Here is a 19681-nt window from a genome sequence, read left to right as displayed (position 1 = left end):
CTGTCTCCTCTCCCTCTCCCTCCCCTCCCTCTCTCTCCCTTCTCTCCCTCCTCTTCCTCTCCCTCTCTCTCTCTCCCTCCTCTCCCTCTCACTCCTCTCCCTCCACTCCCTCTCCCTCCTCTCCCTCTCACTCCTCTCCCTCTTCCTCTCCCTCCTCTCCCTCTCTCTCCCTCCTCTCCGTCTCACTCCTCTCCCTCCCCCTCTTGTAGTACTTAAAATTCTGGACTCGTGTTATAAACTTTGTCGTAGCATGACGATTTTGGTATCAAAAGACCGAGAATGACAAGTACACTGTGTATGAGCATTTTCGTCATCTTCGAGTAACGATTTCACCCTGAAATCGTAGTTTTCGTCCTGAACCCTTGGGTTCCATTTTGTGTACGGCGGCCATTTTGTGAGTTGCCCTCACATAGGCCAATGATTAAGGCCAAACACGATTCTGAAGGACACGTACACCTTTGCTGACTTCTCTGCGACCTGGGCAAGCTGACTCCACTGCCCAAGGCTAAACCTGTTTGGTCAGTTCCCCTCCCAGTGGCCGAGCAAGATAGCATCAAGGCATAGCCTACCATAAACCTTTTCATCGCACACACACCCTGCCTAATCTTGTACACACCTGTCCCTGTTTCTTTCTTTACGACTTGCTTTACGAGGAGGAGGTGCCCGTTTTTATTGGGGGTCCGTCGATATCTGATGAGAAAACTGGGCCTTGCCGGATAATTTATTGTGGGCTGAACAAACTGAAATATGGACTTGTCATCATGACTCTGCTTTTCCTTTGTAATGAAAACATGTGAATGGTCAACTGAAATTTAAAGAATGTTTGCCTAAAGCATAATATTTTGTATAAAAAGAGAAGGCTGGCTTTGTAAGATTGAGCAGTCTCCTGAGACTATACACCGTGTTGTACTTCTAGGACGCCTGTTACTTGGTTGCAGCCAATAAATTCGATCTTTGACTTCACCTAGAAGACTCTGAGTTTCTGTGTCTGAATCAGGAAGTACCCGAAGTCTTAGGGTGTACCCTGACACCGCTGGGTTCCGAAAAAACCCAGTACTTCATCTGGCGCCCAACGTGGGGTGATACCAATGGTACCGGTCCAAGCCAGAGTTTCGTGAGGAGCTTCGTGTGAAAATTCTGGAGGAAGGCCGCCACTTCATCGACCCCTGTATGTCGACGTGGTCTGAAAGTCTTTGCTGCGAGGTTCCCCGCTTCCCGACGGCTACGAAGGACTGCTAACCCTGGCTATCGCCCTGATTTGGACCCTTGACGATTGGTAGAGCGAAACGATAGACGAGTCTTCTGGTGACGTCATCGATACTTCAGTTAAGTATAAGTGGAGCGTCTCCCAGTCCTTAGTTTGGTTCTTAGTTTGGGTATCCCCTTGGGATCTTTGATTTGGAACTTGCAAGTACCAAAGCCAAGGGACTCATGTATTCACGAGAATATCGTATTTGATAATCCTTTGAAGTTTGAAGCTAGGCTAGAGAGCGAAAATGCCTGGTCTTAGCAGACTTGGAAATTTGTTTTGTCTTGGTTGTAATAATAGGGATTCCCGATTGGAGGACTCGTGTCCGGTTGCTCCGATTGGAACTCCAACGTATGAACTGTACGTGAAACATGGAGTAGGCCCCATCACATACAATGAAGTATGGATCAAATACACCAGAAAGGATGGTGTTTTAAAATGGCCCCAATATGGTAGCTTTGACACGGAAGTTTTAGATAACCTCGAGGTCAAACTTTTAAAGAAGAAAGCCCGGCCGGCAATGTTTGACTCTTTCCGCCTATGGCGTAAGGAAGCCAAACAGAAGGAAATTAAATTAGCGAAGAAAAATAAGAGAGAAAGGGGTCTCTCGATAATGCAAGCTGCTATGCAGTTTAAAGATAACGAAGAAGAACAGATGAGTGAGCAGTTGCACAGGCAACGTAAAATGGTAATCGATAAATGTTATCCAGTTTTGCCGCCTCTTCAACAAGATGCAGCAAAAGACCTTGAAAAGGACCCCCTAATGTCACATTTGTTGAGTTCGCCACCCCCTTATGCACAGAATGCTACGGCACCTCCGCAACCTTTAGTTGCTCAACCTTTGGTTGTTTTGCCTCCTGCTCCTCCAGAGCCACCAACTGTTCTTCAGTTGGTTCCTATTCCTCCGGTGCAGCCTCCTAAAGGGCCACCGACTTTGACATCTGCTCTGCCTTTACTTCCTACGACTTTGACTGCTATATCGACTACCACTCCTGGTATTCCTTCTGACACAGCATCGGTGTCTGCCTTGCCTCACTCTGCTTTTCGCCTGTCCTTTCATCGACTTCTCCCTCTGTTCGCCAGAGAATGACTAGCACTGTTGCTAGCCTTCTATATCCTCTCTTTGGAGCGACGAGTCCGACTCCTTTTTCAGAACGTAAACAGTTACGTAGCCAACTGCCTGATTCTAGGGAGAAGGAAACGTTGAATTATTTGGCACATAAATGGGTTACCGACCCGACAAAATATGAGCTAAAATCTGTTATGGATGTCTTCCATCAGTGGGAAGCACCAAAGCAGAGATACGTTTTTGAGAAAATGTGTACTTTCCATTCTGAGGATTTAGAGGAAAATGATTTGTGCCATGTACGGTTCGAGTTTGGGAAAGGCGCAATTGTGGGTTCAGATGTTAAGAAAGCAGTTGCGACGTTGTTGTCCCTTAGGACTGAAGGTGTTTCTAGGTCGTTGTTTGAGTCTGATTCCTCTGTTAAGAAGAAGGGAAGACAATATCCCATGAGAGAAGTTCCTCCGGTATGTAAGGATGCCGTTGCGGCTGACGTAGGCAATAATATTGACGCTGTTACAGCACACTTTCAGCGTGTCTGGGTACATGTTCCATGGAAGCGAGCTGAAGTCTTGGCCCTTAAACAGACATTGCCTGATCCCCGTAAGAATCCTGCAGGGTATTACAAGGAGTTATCGCAGACTGCAGGTTCATGCATCATGAATTTAGCTGATATAGACATGTTGTTTGGGAATGTTGTTCCACAGCCTTTATGGGGAAAGATTCGTCATGCAGACCATGATCAGGAGTTGGGTGACACATGGGCTAATATTACTGCTGCAGATGGCCGACAAGTTGGTGGTGCTAAACCCGAGCCTTTAGTAGCAGAGCTCCCTGGTAGGATCATTAATTACATGAAAACTTTAATGCCTGCGATGTGTGTAAATTGGGATAAATTGTCTGCATGTAAGCAGAAGAAAGATGAAACGGTGTCAGATTTCTTCACCAGGTTTGAAGAGACGTTTGTCGACCACAGTGGTCAAGATATGAGTACAGAAGGTGGTCAACGGTTGTTCGTTGATAAGTTTGTTCACAATTTGTTACCCGAGTTGTGTAAGAAGTTAAAAGATTCGGGGCGTGGCCAAGATGGCGGCGGAGTAGGACGTGTTGTGTGTCCCCTCCGGCGCCCGGCCCTGCATAGCCTTGTTTAGCGACGGCACCTGGAGTCTCTCTGGGCGGGAAACTGCTTCTCAACTCCCCCGAAGTGGGGACCAGCGCTGGGGCGACTCTTGAGATCCCCGGTCCCGGGAGACGCGACCCCGAGGCGACAGTGCTGCCTGATACCCGGGGCCTGCACGGCGCTCCGGTCTGGGGCCTCGCCTGAGGCGAGAGACGGCTCGGCGCGGCTCGGTGGCCGGAGAGAGCAGTGAGAGCCTGCGCTGCCCGGCCGACGCCTTCCAATCCCCCGAGTCGCGGGCGGCCGCCTGCCTGGCGCCGGACTTGGAGCCTCGGGAGGAGGCGGGGCCTGTGGCCGCGGCGGCCTGAGTGAGGGCAGCCGGCGGACTAATCGAGGCCGGGGATCGAGGCCTAGTTCGGGAGGCGGTCGGCGCTGTTCCTGGGGCCCGGCCTTTGTTCTGTGGCTGATCCGTTGCAGCAGCAAGGGCGGACCTGCCGCCCCCGTGAGAGGAGGTGCTGCGGACGGCGGCGGAGTGGGGGACAGCCTTCCTTAGCGCCGGGTGTCTCCGTGCTCCGGCGGGAGCGGATTGGAAGGGGGAGCAACTGTGCGCGCAGCCCAGGGAGAGTTACGGTTGAGCTGCTTGCCCAGCGCCCGCAGCATTCCCGCAGTGGCCGCTCGGAATAGCGGAGTGTTCGTCTGGAGGTGGGCCTACCTGGCGGCCGGATCCCCGGAGGCGAAGCAGACCCGGTGAGCAGCTTGTGGAGGGCGGCCGGTCTTGGAGTCAGAGCGGGGTGCCATGGGGTGGGGACGCTGACTGTCCGGTGAGGTCGTGGGCCTAGCAGGCCTGCATTGCTGGGGGCCGGCTCCCCTGGCGCCACCTCCCGTCTCCCCCCTGTGGACACCCTTGGGGCGCTGGACATTGCGACTGCCTCTGGTTCTTGGAGCATTGAGAGGCAGCTGGTGAGCCTGTGGTTTCCTTTGCCTGCCCTCCATTCCTCTGCGGGACGCTCTTCCGACTCCTGGGGGCAAGGACCTGGAGCAGTGATGGCCAATAATCCCCGCAAGGTGAAGGCTGGGAAAGAGGGGACTACCAGGAGCTCTCAGTCCCCGGCCTCCCCGGGCCAGAGTTCGTCATCGGGGAGATCTGTTGATGAGGCCCCGGCAACTAAGGCCTTCATGAAGGAACTCTTTTCCTCCATCAAAGACGATATATCAGAGCTTCGCGCCCAGCTTACGTCGGATCTTCGCGAGGTGCGGCGGGATGTCGACGGCATCGGGGAAAGGGTGGCCACCCTGGAAGATCACGACCTCAGCACAGCCAATGATGTACACTTGCTGCAGCAGGACGTGCTCCGCCTGATGGAGCAGAATATGGACCTGCAGGCCCATGCTGAAGACCTGGAGAATCGCTCCCGCCGGAACAACATTCGCATTAGGGCGGTCCCCTGGGAAGGTGAGGCGGGAGATCTCCGAGGATATGTGCAAGCTCTCTTCCTTCAGATTCTGGATGAGGAGGACGTACAGGAGATCAGAATGGATCGGGTTCATAGAGTGGGCTTGCCCAGGCGGAATCGAGGTCCCCCCCCTGATATCCTGGTGTGTGTCCACGATTTCCAGGTCATGGAAAGGATTCTGTGGAAGGCGCGTGATATCCCCTCCCTGCAATTTAGAGATCATCGACCTCAGCTGTACCAGGACCTAGCCGCGACGACGCTCCAGAAGAGGCGCGAGTTCCGTCCCATCACTACCTACCTCCGAGAGCACAATGTCTCCTACTCCTGGGGCCACCCTTTCTGAATTATCTTCCGGTGGCAGAACAGGCTGGCACAGATTCGTTCCCTCCGGGAACCAAAGGAACTGTTGGGGATTGGGGAGGAGACCTCGACACCCGAACGTCGGAGCCCCTCACCGCGGAGAAGGCGCCGTTCCTCGTCCTGGCACAGGGCGGGCCCGGAGAATCGCAGGAGGCCCGACCGCACAACTAGCCTTCAAGAGCGGGGGAATGCAGTGGCCTCTGTGGCCTCCGCCACGCTTCCGCCGTCACAACAGAGCTCTGGGCGGCCTGATCTTCGTTCCGCATGCCTTGGTGCCGGAGGGGCACGCACTTGCAGGTAACGGGGCTATGAATGTACTTTCCGAGAAGACACCCCAGTCTTTGGCCCTGGGAGACTCGTTCTTGGGTCTCCAACTGCGCCCCTTGGGAGACTTTCTTCGGGGTCTGTCCGCCTTGGGACTCGCTTTGTTTGTGTTTTAGGTTGTTGGGGGGAAGATGGGGGGGCGGGATGGGGAGGGATGGGGTGCTGTTGGGTGGAGGGGGGCGGGGGGTTGGGGGGGGGGAGGGGTGGTGACGACGAGTGGTTGGTTGTGCGTGTGAGGACTGGTCTGCTGGCCCGCTACTATTGGTTGTGGAGGGCGCTTGTCCTTCTATGCTGGGCCTTGGGGGCTGGTTGTTGGTCTGAGAACATGAGCTGGGAGTGGTACGGGGGGAGCCAGTGCTGGGAGGAAAGGAGAGATTTCCCGGGCCTGGAGTTGTCTGGAGAGGGGGACTCCAGGGAGGGGGGGGCTGCTGGATTTAGCTGCTGGAGAGCTGGGGGGCCTGATCTACTCACATGCCTATTAGCTTGGGTACTTGGAATGTGAAGGGCCTTAACTCTCCACAGAAGCGCCTGAAGTTGTGGAAATACCTTTTGGATCACCACTTAGACGTGGTGGGGCTCCAGGAGACCCACCTGGCCCGTAGATATGAGCTCCGGCTCCGACATAAGCAGTTTCCCCTCATATACAGATCTTCCGCTTCTACCAAGCACAGAGGGGTGGCTCTTTTATTCAGGTCTTCCATTCAATTCCAGCCTCTGGGAGTGAATAGCGATAAGGAGGGCAGGTGGTTGATGGTTAAAGGGATGCTTCAGGGGCGCCTGTGTACGTTTGTGGTAGTGTATGTGCCGAATGCCCAGCAGAATAACTTTCTTCAGGGACTGTTGGATGCCGTGGGGGCCTTCGTCGAGGGTCACCTGGTGGTTATGGGGGACTTTAATATGGTGTGGGATCAGGCTGTGGACAGCTCCCGTGCCCAGAGGACGGACTCTGGTGTCTTTTCCACTGTCACTAAACGAAGGATGGAGGAGCTGGGCCTTCTAGATGGATGGCGTGAAGTGAACACACAGTCCAGGGACTATACGTTTTTTTCTCATGTGCACCACACCTACTCACGCATTGACTATGTTTTTGTGAGTCAGGCCCTCAGGGGAGATGTCCGGGCTTCTACGATTTTTCCTCTCTCTGTCTCAGATCATGGCCTCTTGACACTCCAGCTTCAGTGGTCAGTGAGGGGGGATGGGTATCGGAAGTGGTACTTTCCGGCAGCTCTGGTGCGTGATGATGCATCCTGTAAGGAACTTAGGAAAGCTATCAGGGAGTTCTTAACGCTTAACCCGAGCTCGGACACCTCGGTATTTAACACCTGGGATGCTTGTAAGGCCTCGCTGAGGGGCACCTGCATAGGGCTTAACGCGGCTCTTAATCGCCTGCGTAGGGTAGAGCGGGAGGCCTTGGAGGTTGAGCTTGAGAAACTTGAGCGGGCCCACAAACTAAACCCTTCTCGCATGACACTCCGACCTCTGTCGGCTATTAGGGGGAAGTTGAAGGCACATTACACCAACCGCTCTGAACTAACCCTCCTGCGTTTGCGCCGGGGGTCGTATGCTCAGGGGAACAAAGTGGGCCGCCATTTGGCACGCCAGCTCCGAGAAAAGAGGGAGAGGGAATATATAGGGGGGATCCGGGATTCAGGAGGCACGATTCATCATCGGGATGGGGACAAGGCGGATATTTTTGGACGATTCTACGAGACGCTTTATAAAGGTGATTCTCTAGACACGGAGGAGCAAGACACCTTTTTGTCTGGCCTCCCCCTCCCACAGGTCTCTGCCGTTAGCAATGACCAACTGACTGCCCCCTTTACTAGGGAGGAAGTCTTGGTGGCGATCAAGGCCCTGAAACCCAATAAAGCCCCTGGGCCTGATGGGTATACAGCTTATTTTTATCAATCGTTTGCCTCGGAACTTGTCGATTGCCTAGTCTCCCTTTTCAATAGCATGGCAACAGCCGGGGAGACCACGGGCACTATGGCTGAGGCCCTGATATCTGTGATCCCCAAACAGGGGAAGGATCCCTCCAGCTGTACCTCGTACCGCCCTATAGCCTTATTGAATGTGGATGCCAAACTGTACTCTCTCTCGTCGCCCGCCGGCTGCAAGATTTGATGCCGGCCATTATACACCCGGACCAGTCAGGCTTCATTAAAGGGCGGCAGACTCATGACAACTTACGGAGAGTGATTCACCTGATTGAGAAGGCCTCTAGGTTCCGGATTCCTGCTGTACTGGTGGGTTTAGATGCGGAAAAGGCCTTTGACCGGGTCGATTGGGGCTTTCTGTTCCGCACCCTGACTGCTTTTGGATTCTCCCCCAATTCCTTACGATGCTTCAGGTAAATTTCCATCGACCGACCTCGAGGGTATTGGTTAACGGACATAGGTCAGCTGCGTTCCCCCATACAAGAGGTACGAGACAGGGGTGTCCTCTCTCCCCTCTTCTCTTTGCCTTGAGTATTGAGCCTCTGGCGCTGGCGATTCGGGAGAATGACCACATCAAGGGCATACCCTTCACGGGGGAGCAACATAAAATATCTCTCTTTGCAGACGATGTCCTGCTGTCTTTAGGTGACCCCGCTCGATCCCTACCATCTGTCCACGAGGAGCTATCCCGGTTCGAAGCAGTGGCAGGATTCTGAGTTAACTTTGATAAGTCGCAGGTTCTGAATTTGACCCTCCCGTCAGCTGAGGTGGATCGGCTACGCGTGCTGACGACTCTGTCTTGGACCCCCTCATCCTTAATGTACCTGGGGGTACGCCTCACGCCAACTGTGGGCTCCCCCTTTGCGGCAAACTTCCCCCCCCTGTTGGCTTCGGTGCGCCATGACCTTGACCGGTGGAAGCCAAAATACCTTTCGTGGCTCGGCCGGATACATGCGCTTAAAATGGTCCTCCTCCCCAGGTTCCTTTACCTTTTCCAGGCCCTACCTATCCCTTTAGACACGGACTTCTTCCGCCGCCTGAAGACGATGATGCTGAAGTTTGTTTGGCAGGGGGGCCGGGCTCGGATACCCTTTACGACACTTCGTCGGCCGAGGGTGGAGGGGGGAGTCGGACTCCCGGACATGCTGCTGTACTACAAGGCCGCACAGTTGCGGGTGATAGTGGAGTGGACCCAACAGCTTTCGGAGAAGCACTGGCTACATATGGACCGGGCAGTGGCGGGTAGATCGATCTGGGACCTGGTCTGGAAGCCTAAGGTAGATCGGCCGAAGAATGCTTACATCAGCACTCCCACTAGCACGGTTCTAAAGGTGTGGGATACGATCACTGGTGACGATCGATGGACCACCTTCCCCTCTCCCTTCACCCCCATCCACTTTAATCCGGCCTTCCCGCCGGCTGCTCAGGAGGGTCCCTACCGCCAGTGGCGTGAGGGTGGATGTCGGGCACTTACGCACTTGTTTCATGGGAACGTGCCCCTCACCTTCCACAATTGTATGCGTGATTATGGTCTGTTACCTACAGAATGCTACCGCCATGCCCAGCTCCTTCACTGGGCGACCTCGGAGGGGGTTCGTGGGGCTGCTACTCGTCCACTCTCTCTCTTTGAATCCTTCTTGCTTCGCACTTCGACGATGAGGGGAGCGATTTCGTTTTTATACAGCCTGCTCCTGCGCACGGTGATTGCCCCTTGCCCTCGATATATGGGGCGGTGGGAGAGCATTCTGGAGCGGGACATTTCTGATACGGAATGGAAACACCTCTGGAGGGATGTGGCAGCGCACAACCATTCTGTGAGCCTTCGGGAAGCCCACCTGAAAACAATGTATGACTGGTACCTGTACCCCTCCAGGCTCCATCGCATTTTTCCTACGTCATCGGATCGATGTTGGAGAGGGTGTGGCCTGCTGGGCGACTTCCAACATATTTGGTGGGATTGCCCGATCATCCGCCCCTTCTGGTCGGAGATACTCTCCCACATCAAGGAGATATTGGGGTACCCGATCTCGGACTCGATGGCTCATGTCCTGCTGGGTCTTCGAGACCCATTGTTGGAACACCAGACTAAGGCTGATAAGCGTATTCAGTGGCTGTGCCTCGGGGCGGCTAAGCTCACCCTGGCAGCGGCGTGGAAAAAGCCGCAAGCACCGGCTGTATCACTGTGGCACTCGAGGTTGTGGGGCCTTCTGAGCATGGAGAGAATGTCGGACATCTTCCTGGGGGACTTTAAGAATTTCCACTTTCGATGGGGTCCACTAGTTCGCTTTTTGTCATCTGGCCTACCGTCGGCGGTATGCCCGCCCACGCTACGAGCCTTGCATTTGTTTCAAGTATGATTGGTTTGTGTGTCCTCCCTCCGGGATATGGTGGGAGCGTGGCTATGTCGTCACCACCGGGGAAGGGTGGGGGGTGGGGGGAGAACCAGTTGGGGTTTTGTTACTATTCATTGTTGCGGCTCTGCTTAGCTTGGGGCCTGGGAAATTCTATGGCTACGGGTACCTTTCTATTATTGCTCCTGGACAGTATTTCTGTGGACAATTGAGAAGACACGAGCGTTGTGTCTGACCTTCCCTGATGAAGCGTGTATTATTGTGGATTGCTTTCAGCTTTTTCATTTACAGCATATTACACTCCCCTGTTTGGGATTTGTGGCTGGGTTGTCGCCTATTCTTTTCCTTTTCCCCCTTTCCTCCCTTCCCTCTTTCCTTTGAACAAATACAATAAAAATATGTTTTACAAAAAAAATTCAAAGAGTTCTTGGGCCGTTTCCTCTTCAGCACAGATATTGGCTACTGCACAGTATTATGAAAATCGAGATATGGATGAGAATGATAGAGCAGAGAAGAAAACTAGAGAGGTAAAGACGAAGGTACTTTTACAGCAAGCGTATCCGCCAAGTTGTGGTCAAAATGGTGGTGGTCAGAATAACTATCAGCAACCTTAACAGTATCAGAGGAACTCGCAAAGAGTCGAGTATACTCAACCACGTGTTCCTGTAGGTCCCAATCAATGTTCGTACTGTAAAGAAGAGGGTCATTTCAAGTATAGTTGCCCTATTTTGATACAGCGCGCAAATGGTGTTTCTGGCACGAGAGGTCGAGGTGTTCAGCAAGCACCTAGACATAGAGGACGTGGAAACGTCCCCCAGAACGCACGTTCCCTTCTGCCTCAAAATTCAATGAATAGTTTTGATCAGCAGAATACCGCGTCTGGTAGGACGGCTCAGTACTATGCTGATGACTACTATGCAGAAGATGAGAATATGGAAGGTAATGGTTGCTAGGACAGCCGTAGACAAAGAGAGGGAGTTGTTTCAGTTCCAGTAGATCAGAGTGGACCTTATGTTGAGGTGATTACATCAGGTGTGTCAGAGCCTTTTCTGTTGGATACTGGTGCTACAAAGAGTTCTATTATGCACTCAAAACTCCCTGGCGCACCTTTGTCTGGCAAAATGAATGTTTCAGTAGGTTTTTCTGGCGCCCCGGTTAGGAACCCGATTTCTAGTCCTATGCCCCTTTCTGTTGGTCCTTGTGAATTAGAAGCACCCCTTATTCTAACGACAGGTTGTGGTGAAAACTTGCTGGGATTGGACCTGTTGAAAAGATTGTATGCGACTTTATATTGTTTTCCTTCAGGAGTACAACTTACACTAGGTAAGAAAGTGGTTTCCTCAATGTATTTGTCGAAGGACAAACTTCCGACTGAGTTGTCATTTCTTCCTGATATTCTTTGGGCTACTGGTCCTAATGATGTGGGTCTTTTGGAAATACCGCCATATGTTGTGACATTGAAAGCCAATGTTAAAATGCCACGCATTCCCCAATACAAGATTTCTAGTGAAGGTGAAAAAGCGTTGCTAGCAATCGTCTACGATTTAATTGAAAAAGACGTGATTGAAGAGACAAGAGGCAACGTTTGCAATAGTCCTGTTCTGCCTGTTTTGAAAACATACTGATCCTTCCCAGCCACCTGTTTACAGGTTGTGATTGATCTTAGAGAGGTCAATAAGATAGTTGTACCACAATTTCCAGTTGTTCCTGATATCACTGCATTATTGACCATGATTCCAGCTTCTGCCACATGGTTCTCGGTGATTGACTTTAAGAATGCTTTCTTCAGCATCCCGATTGCCGAGGAGAGTAGGGATATTTTCGGCTTCAGTTTAGGAGGACGAAGCTTCCGCTTCAAACGCGCTCCCCAGGGCTTCTGTGAAAGTCCATCGATATATAGTCAGGCTCTAAAAACACAGCTTGATACGATTGTTTTACCTGATGGTGCTACCCTTGTCCAGTACGTCGACGATTTACTTGTCGCTGCAGATACTGAGGAAATATGTAAAGAAGCCACGTTATCTTTGTTGCGTCATCTGTGTGATTTGCATCACAAAGTGTCCCTTTCCAAATTGCTATATTGTCGACAAGAAGTGACCTACCCAGGTCATCTCTTATCGAAGGAGGGAAGGAAACTGACCCCAGAAAGAATTCAGGCAAAAGCGAAAGTGAGTGTGCCAAGAACACAGAGAGAAGTGCGTGCTTTCTTGGGTATTACATCATATTGCAGACAATGGATACCAAATTTTTCGTTATTGGCCAAACCTTTGGTAGCGTTAACCTGTAAAGATACACCGAATCCCATTCCATGGTCTGAAGATTGTCAGAAAAGTTTTTCTGAATTACGCAATGCATTATGTTCGGCTCCTGTGTTGGGTACCCCCGACTACAGTAAGCCCTTTACATTGTATGTGCATGAGAAAGAAGGTTGTGCATTGTCAGTGTTGACACAGTTGTTCGGAGACAAGCAGCGTCCATGTGCATATTTTTCGTCGACTTTGGATCCGGTAGCTAAAGCATTGCCGAGTTGTTTAAGAGCAACAGCGGCAGCAGCTACTTCTATTCGACAGTCTGCTGGTTTGGTGATGAATAATACATTGATTGTGATGGTTCCGCATGCAGTAGACACGTTGTTAAACAGAACCAAGACACAGCACTTAACTAGTGCTCAGTTGTCAGGTTACGAGTTGACACTGTTAGCGAGTCATGTGCACATAAAAAGATGCAACACGCTTAACCCAGCTACGTTGTTGCCGATTGTAGCAGAGTTAGATGCTTCTGAACAGCATGGCTGTTTTCTCAGAACAGAAGAAGAAACGAAAGGGAGAATAGGCCTCCAAGATACTCCTCTTGTGAAGTGTGATGGTACATTATGGGTGGATGGTTCATGCTTCAAGCTTCTGAATGGTGACACGACTGCAGCATATGCTGTCACGACTTTGCATACGACTGTTGAAACTGCACGTATTCCACATAATTCAGCTCAAGCAGCAGAATTGATTGCACTTATGAGAGCATGTGTGTTGTAGAAAGGAATGAAAGTGACCATATATACCGACAGCCAGTATGCATTTGGAGTGGCTCACAGTTTTGGACGATTGTGGAAAGAACGTGGGTTCCTGACTTCGCATGGAGCTAAGATACAGCATGGTTAGTTGGTGAATGAGCTTCTTGAGTCACTTACTTTGCCGTTGCAAGTTGCGATTGTAAAATGTAGCGCACACAAGAAGGTGACGGATGATGTTGGTCGTGGAAATGTATTTTGCCGACGAAGTTGCAAAAGAAACAGCAAGGAATGTGATGAGTCGAATGTATGTTGCAGGCCCAGCAAGATGGGTTGGTGACGTTGGAATGTGTGAAGACACGATAGAGAGTGTGAAATCGATTCAAGCTGAAGCTACGGAAAAAGAATTGAGTGTGTGGAGAGAAAGTACGGGTAAAATGGATGCCAATGGTTGTTGGGTTGAATTGTCAGAGCATCAGAGATGGTTGTTACCCAATGTGTATGTGCTTGCAGTGGTTACGATGGCCCATGGAATGGCTCATATCAGTGTGAAAGGGATTTGTAAGTTGTTGGCTCCGGTATGGCAAAATGTTGGAATTCCTAAGTGTGCAGAGAATGTTGTCAAGAATTGCATGGTGTGTCTGAAGTACAATCCTGGTAGGGGAACCCCAACTCCAGCTGGTCATTTTGCACCTCCCACGTATCCGTTCGAGGTTTTGCAGCTAGATTTCATCCACATGGAGAGGTGCAACAATTTAAAATTCGTACTCGTTGTTGTTTGTGCCTTTTCAAGATGGATAGAAGCATATCCCCTAAAGGACAACACTGCCTTATCCACAGCTAAAGCCCTTGTGAAAGAGTTCTTCCCTAGATTTGGAATGCCGAGAATGGTCTGGAGCGACAATGGGAGTGAATTTGTGGGTCGAGTGATGAAGAAAGTATGCGAAGGGCTAGGCATCCAACAGAAGTTCCACGCTGCAAATCACCCCCAATCAGCTGGACTAGTAGAATGCTACAATGGCACGTTAAAACTTAAACTGGCCAAAATTCAAGCATGCTCTGGTCTTAGATGGCCTGACGCTCTGCCTTTAGCACTCCTATCAACCAGAATGACTGTGCATTCGCGAGTGGGACTTAGTCCATATGAGATAGTATTCGGCCGCCCGGCCAACATATGTGGAGTGCCAAGGCCGACAAAATTCGGTGAAATCGAACACCCTGTTTTGCTTGACTATTTGTACGAATTTACGGCTAAATTGTGTGCTTTACACCAACAGGTTCACGATACTCTGCCTCAGGCCTCTGAAGATCCAGGTCATCACATTGGTCCTGGATCCTGGGTGCTGGTGAAAAATTTTCAGCGAACAAAGAACGACCAGCCCGGTGGACCGGCCCACACCTCGTCCTTCTGTCAACGAGATCAGCTGTTCGAGTGGAAGGAAAGAAGCGCTGGATCCACGGTGTACACTGCAAGAGGGTCCCTTTGCCTCTACCGTACGACCAGTGGGTCCAGGAGGGTTTCTGCCTTTCAGCAATGCACCTATAAAAGGAACACTTACTGAAAAAGAGAGTGACAATATTTTGCAACAGACTGTACCACCATCAATTCGATTGGACACGACAGAACATGAACTCCTTTTCCGAAACCAGACAATACCGGGAAAGAAAAGATATAATCTGAGGCCGAGAATTATGAACTAATAAAAATTGCCTTTTCTATTGCTATTTTTTTTTAAAGTGCAGCTCTCTCATCTGAAAAACTTTTATATTTTTTGTTTTTCGAACAACCATCCGGGTTCCGCTGTAGGGTCGCGTTTGCCCAAAGTCTTTAGGGTGCAGCTGAAGACGTTAGGTCGACAGTTCTGGTTGGTCTAAGGGAGTTGCCCTGGACTGACAGAAGCATTCCTTAGCATAGAACACCCTACCATCGCGAGCAGCATTTTAGAGAGGATGGAGTTTTTCGAGATGGAGAGGCCTGCCAAACCCATGAACTTTAAAACCAGAATATGTAGAATGATGACCAAGAAAAGTTTTTTGATACTATGTATTGTTATGTTGTTCAGTGTAATGATGTTTTTTATAGGATATGTTTTATTCTCTTTTCAAGTGACATTTGCACCCACTACATCACCCATACCTCCTCCTACTGTTTCCTCACATTCTTTTCAACCCCTTCCTGAACATGAATCCGCTAGGAGATTAGAGTTTATTAATAACTCCTTCGCTTATGCTTTTGCACCAACACCAACTAGTAATGAACACGACTAACTGTTGGGTGTGTGGTCTTATGGCTCACACAACGGATAAAGGTATCCCTTATCTGGTCCTGCCTTTCAGCCATAATGGTTCTGTGTGGGCATACAGAACAATGTTCATCTATGCACATGAAGCCTACCCCTACGTTCTGTAACAGACAATCCTAAGAATAGCGCTCTAGTTAAGGGTATAGTAGACATGATTAAGGAAGATATTTCCTACGAAACTATCCCGAGAGATGAGACGCTAGTATATATAGGATGGAACGTAACCGGATATGGAGCTACTCTGAGTGAGAAACAGCAAGCTAAGAGATCTTCCCCAATTTGGATTGTACCCCATCAGGGTCACTTATGTCTGCAAGGTAATGGCAAGAATCCCAGAGCTCAGCTAGGGAAGAGTATCTGTACTGAAACGTATGTATTTGCGTCTCAGACTTCCCCTTCATTCTTGGCAGCTAAGGGTTCCTATTTCATCTGCCATGATATATACATGGTTGGCCCCTGATTTTTCGGGCACATGCTTTGTTTCATTCCTGGTGCCTCCCACCCACACAGCTGCGGCAGATTACCATAAGACAAGGATAGTTAGAGGTGTCTTCAGTAAAGAAGACACTGCAGGACAAGAATTTGGGGACTTCGTAAAGGGTTTTCTGCCGTTCTGGGGACCAATGGTTAACAGCAGGAACATAAGGCAATTGACAAGGGTGGTTGAATCCACCGTAATTGAAACTGCTGGTGCCCTTAGTAACTTGACTGCTGAGCTCCAGTCGGATCGTCTTATGACCCTTCAGAACAGGGTCGCGTTAGACGTCATACTTGCAGACCGAGGTGGGGTATGTAAATTGAAACAATCGAGTTGCTGTGTTTTCATTCCAGATAACGCTCCAACAGTGTACCAGGCCATTTCCAAACTGCATAAGATTTCCGAATCTATTCATGTGGATAAAGAAGATTGGTCGTTGATGGGATGGTTCTGGGAACTGATATCCGCCTGGGGATGGAAAATTCTGATGGTCATTGGGATGATCTTAGCCATTCTTTTCCTGTTCTGTCTGTGCATACAGTGTGCTCCTGCAATATGTGGCCTCTGTGCTACATCATGTGTAAGGAAACATGTATCAAGAGACGAGCTAAGTAATAGGATGATGCTACAGCAACATCTCAACGACTTTAGGAATATAGACCTGGACTCAGATTAGCGTGAGTATAGGTTAAATTGCCTATGTAAGGGCAAAAGGAGGGGCTGTAGTACTTAAAATTCTGGACTCGTGTTATAAACTTTGTCGTAGCATGACAATTTTGGTATCAAAAGACCGAGAATGACAAGTACACTGTGTACGAGCATTTTCGTCATCTTCGAGTAACGATTTCACCCTGAAATTGTAGTTTTCGTCCTGAACCCTTGGGTTCCATTTTGTGTACGGCAGCCATTTTGTGAGTTGCCCTCACATAGGCCAAGGATTAAGGCCAAACACGATTCTGAAGGACACGTACACCTTTGCTGACTTCTCTGCAACCTGGGCAAGCTGACTCCACTGCCCAAGGCTAAACCTGTTTGGTCAGTTCCCCTCCCAGTGGCCGAGCAAGATAGCATCAAGGCACAGCCTACCATAAACCTTTTCATCGCACACACACCCTGCCTAATCTTGTACACACCTGTCCCTGTTTCTTTCTTTACGACTTGCTTTACGAGGAGGAGGTGCCCGTTTTTATTGGGGGTCCGTCGATATCTGATGAGAAAACTGGGCCTTGCCGGATAATTTATTGTGGGCTGAACAAACTGAAATATGGGCTTGTCATCATGACTCTGCTTTTCCTTTGTAATGAAAACATGTGAATGGTCAACTGAAATTTAAAGAATGTTTGCCTAAAGCATAATATTTTGTATAAAAAGAGAAGGCTGGCTTTGTAAGATTGAGCAGTCTCCTGAGAATATACACCGTGTTGTACTTCTAGGACGCCTGTTACTTGGTTGCAGCCAATAAATTCGATCTTTGACTTCACCTAGAAGACTCTGAGTTTCTGTGTCTGAATCAGGAAGTATCCGAAGTATTAGGGTGTACCCTGACACCGCTGGGTTCCGAAAAAACCCAGTACTTCACTCTCCCTCCTCTCCCTCTTCCTCTCCCTCTTCCTCTCCCTCCTCTCCTTCTCTCTCCTCTCTGTCTCCCTCTCACTCCTCTCCCTCTCCCCTCCTCTCCCTCTCCCTCCTCTCCATCCCCCTCTCACTTCTCTCCCTCTCCCTTCTCTCCCTCTCTCCCTCCTCTCCCTCTCTCCCTCCTCTCTGCCACATCTCTCTCTCCTCTTCCTCTCTCACTTCTCTCCCTCTCTCCCTCCTCTCCCTCTCTCCCTCCTCTCCCTCTCCGTCTCCCTCTCACTCCTCTTCCTCTCCCTCCTCTCCTTCTCCCTCTCTCCCTCCTCTCCCTCCTCTCCTTCCTCTCCCTCCTCTCCCTCTCTGTATCCCTCTCACTCCTCTTCCTCTCCCTCCTCTCCCTCTCCCTCTGTCTCCTCTCTCTCCCTTCTCTCCCTCCTCTTCCTCTCCCTCTCTCCCTCTCTCCCTCCTCTTCTTCTCCCTCTCTCCTTCGTCTCACTCCTCTCCCTCTCCTTCCTCTCCCTCTCCCTTCTCTCCCTCTCCCTCCTCTCCCTCTTCCTCTCCCTCTCTCTCCCTCCTCTACGTCTCACTCCTCTCCCTCTCCCTCCTCTCCCTCTTCCTCTCCCTCCCCTCCTTCTCTCCTCTCCCTCTCACCCCTCTCCCCTCCTCTCCCTCTCTCCTCTCCCTCTCTATCTTCTCCCTCTCTCTCCTCTCCCTCTCACTCCTCTCCCTCTCCCTCCTCTCCCTCTCCCTCCTCTCCCTCTCCCTCTCCCTCCTTTCCCTCTCTCCCTCCTCTCCCTCTCTCCCTCCTCTTCCTCTCCCTCCCACTCCCTGCTCTCCGTCTCACTCTCACTCCTCTTCCTCTCCCTCTCCCCCTCTCTCCCTCCTCTCCCTCCTCTCCCTCTCCCTGCAGTCTCTCTCCCCCTCTCTTTCTCTCTCTCTCTCTCTATGGCTCTCTCCCTCAGTATCTCTCTCGCCCTCTCTCTCCATCCTTCAGTCTCTCTCCACCTCTCTATCCCCCTCTCTATCCCCCCTCTCTATCCCTCCTCTCTCTTTATCTCTCTTTATCTCTCTCTCTCCATCCTTCAGTCTCTCTCCCTCTCTCTCTGTGTTTCTCTCCATCGATATGACTCTCGCCCCCCTCTCCCTCCTTCAGTATCTCTCTCTCTCTGTCTCTCCCCGCTCCCCACTTTGACTAGTTAATGCGTGCTAGGCTAGGTAGAGCATAGACAGCCGGCGCTTCAGCTCTCAATTTTACTTTAGGGTGACAGTGTGATTGCCTTTTTAATAATTCTCGTTTTCCATTTTATTTAACTTAATTTGTTTTCCCCTGTTTTTAGATGTCTGACACCCACTTACTCGCATCTTAATCGTTTGCTCACCGCTTTTGGCGGGTCCTTTCCCTTGTGTTCTCCATACCTGCGGCCATCTTGGGGGTAACACGGGACGCCCGGCGGCGCCATCTTGGTCAGCGGGATAGTGGTCCCTGGACACGCTAGCCATCTACTTAAGGTGGGCAGTCCTGGTGGTCAGCCTTGACTAGTTAATGGGTGCTACGGCTAGGTAGAGCATAGACAGCCCGCGCTTCAGCTCTTAATTTTTGGGTGACAGTGTGATTGCCTTTTTAATAATTCTCGTTTTCCATTTTATTTAACTTAATTTGTTTTCCCCTGTTTTTAGATGTCCGACACCCACTTACTCGCATCTTAATCGTTTGCTCACCGCTTTTGGCGGGTCCTTTCCCTTGCGTTCTCCATACCTGCAGCCATCTTGGGGGTAACACGGGACGCCCGGCGGCGCCATCTTGGTCAGCGGGCTAGTGGTCCCTGGACACGCTAGCCATCAACTTAAGGTGGCCATGGAAACGCGCAGCGTTTACGCGCAGCGGGAGCGCCGGTCGCGCGCCAGAGTCACGCCAGAGTCACGCCAGAGTCCAGCCCGTCTGTGCCCGTCAGCGCTAAGGACGGGATAATGGATGGTATCCAGGGGGAGATATGCAGTCCGGAGGCAGATATGCGCGCAACCTTCAAATATTCCATCCAGGATATGCATGCCTATAAACCATCTCAGCTACCCTGTCACTTCTCTTGCTCTCTGGAGGCTCTACAAATCTCTCCGTGCTGTGGCTGCTTTGTCAGACGGGGCAAGTTGTTGATAGGTGACCCCCTTAGATCTCCCCTTCCCGCTCCCCAACCTTGTACCACCAGTCACACGAGGGTAAGTGGCTTCCTCATCAATGCAAGATCTTTGGTGAAAAATAATATCGCTTTTAATGATTTTGTTTTTGGTGAGAAGGCCCACATGGGTATTTATAACTGAAACATGGGCCTCAGACTCTTCAGGCCCTGATCTGGTGGCTTCGATTCCGGAGGGATATGCGCTGGCCAGGCTGGATAGAGTTGGGCGCAGAGGAGGTGGTCTAGGGATTCTTTATAAGATTTCCCATACGTGTCGTACCTTGGAACTGTCTGG

Source organism: Lissotriton helveticus, chromosome 7 (assembly GCF_964261635.1).
Source record: "Lissotriton helveticus chromosome 7, aLisHel1.1, whole genome shotgun sequence".
Taxonomy (NCBI): Eukaryota; Metazoa; Chordata; class Amphibia; order Caudata; family Salamandridae; genus Lissotriton; species Lissotriton helveticus.
The sequence above is the reverse complement of the archived record's forward strand: the minus strand, read 5'-3'. Positions refer to the sequence as shown.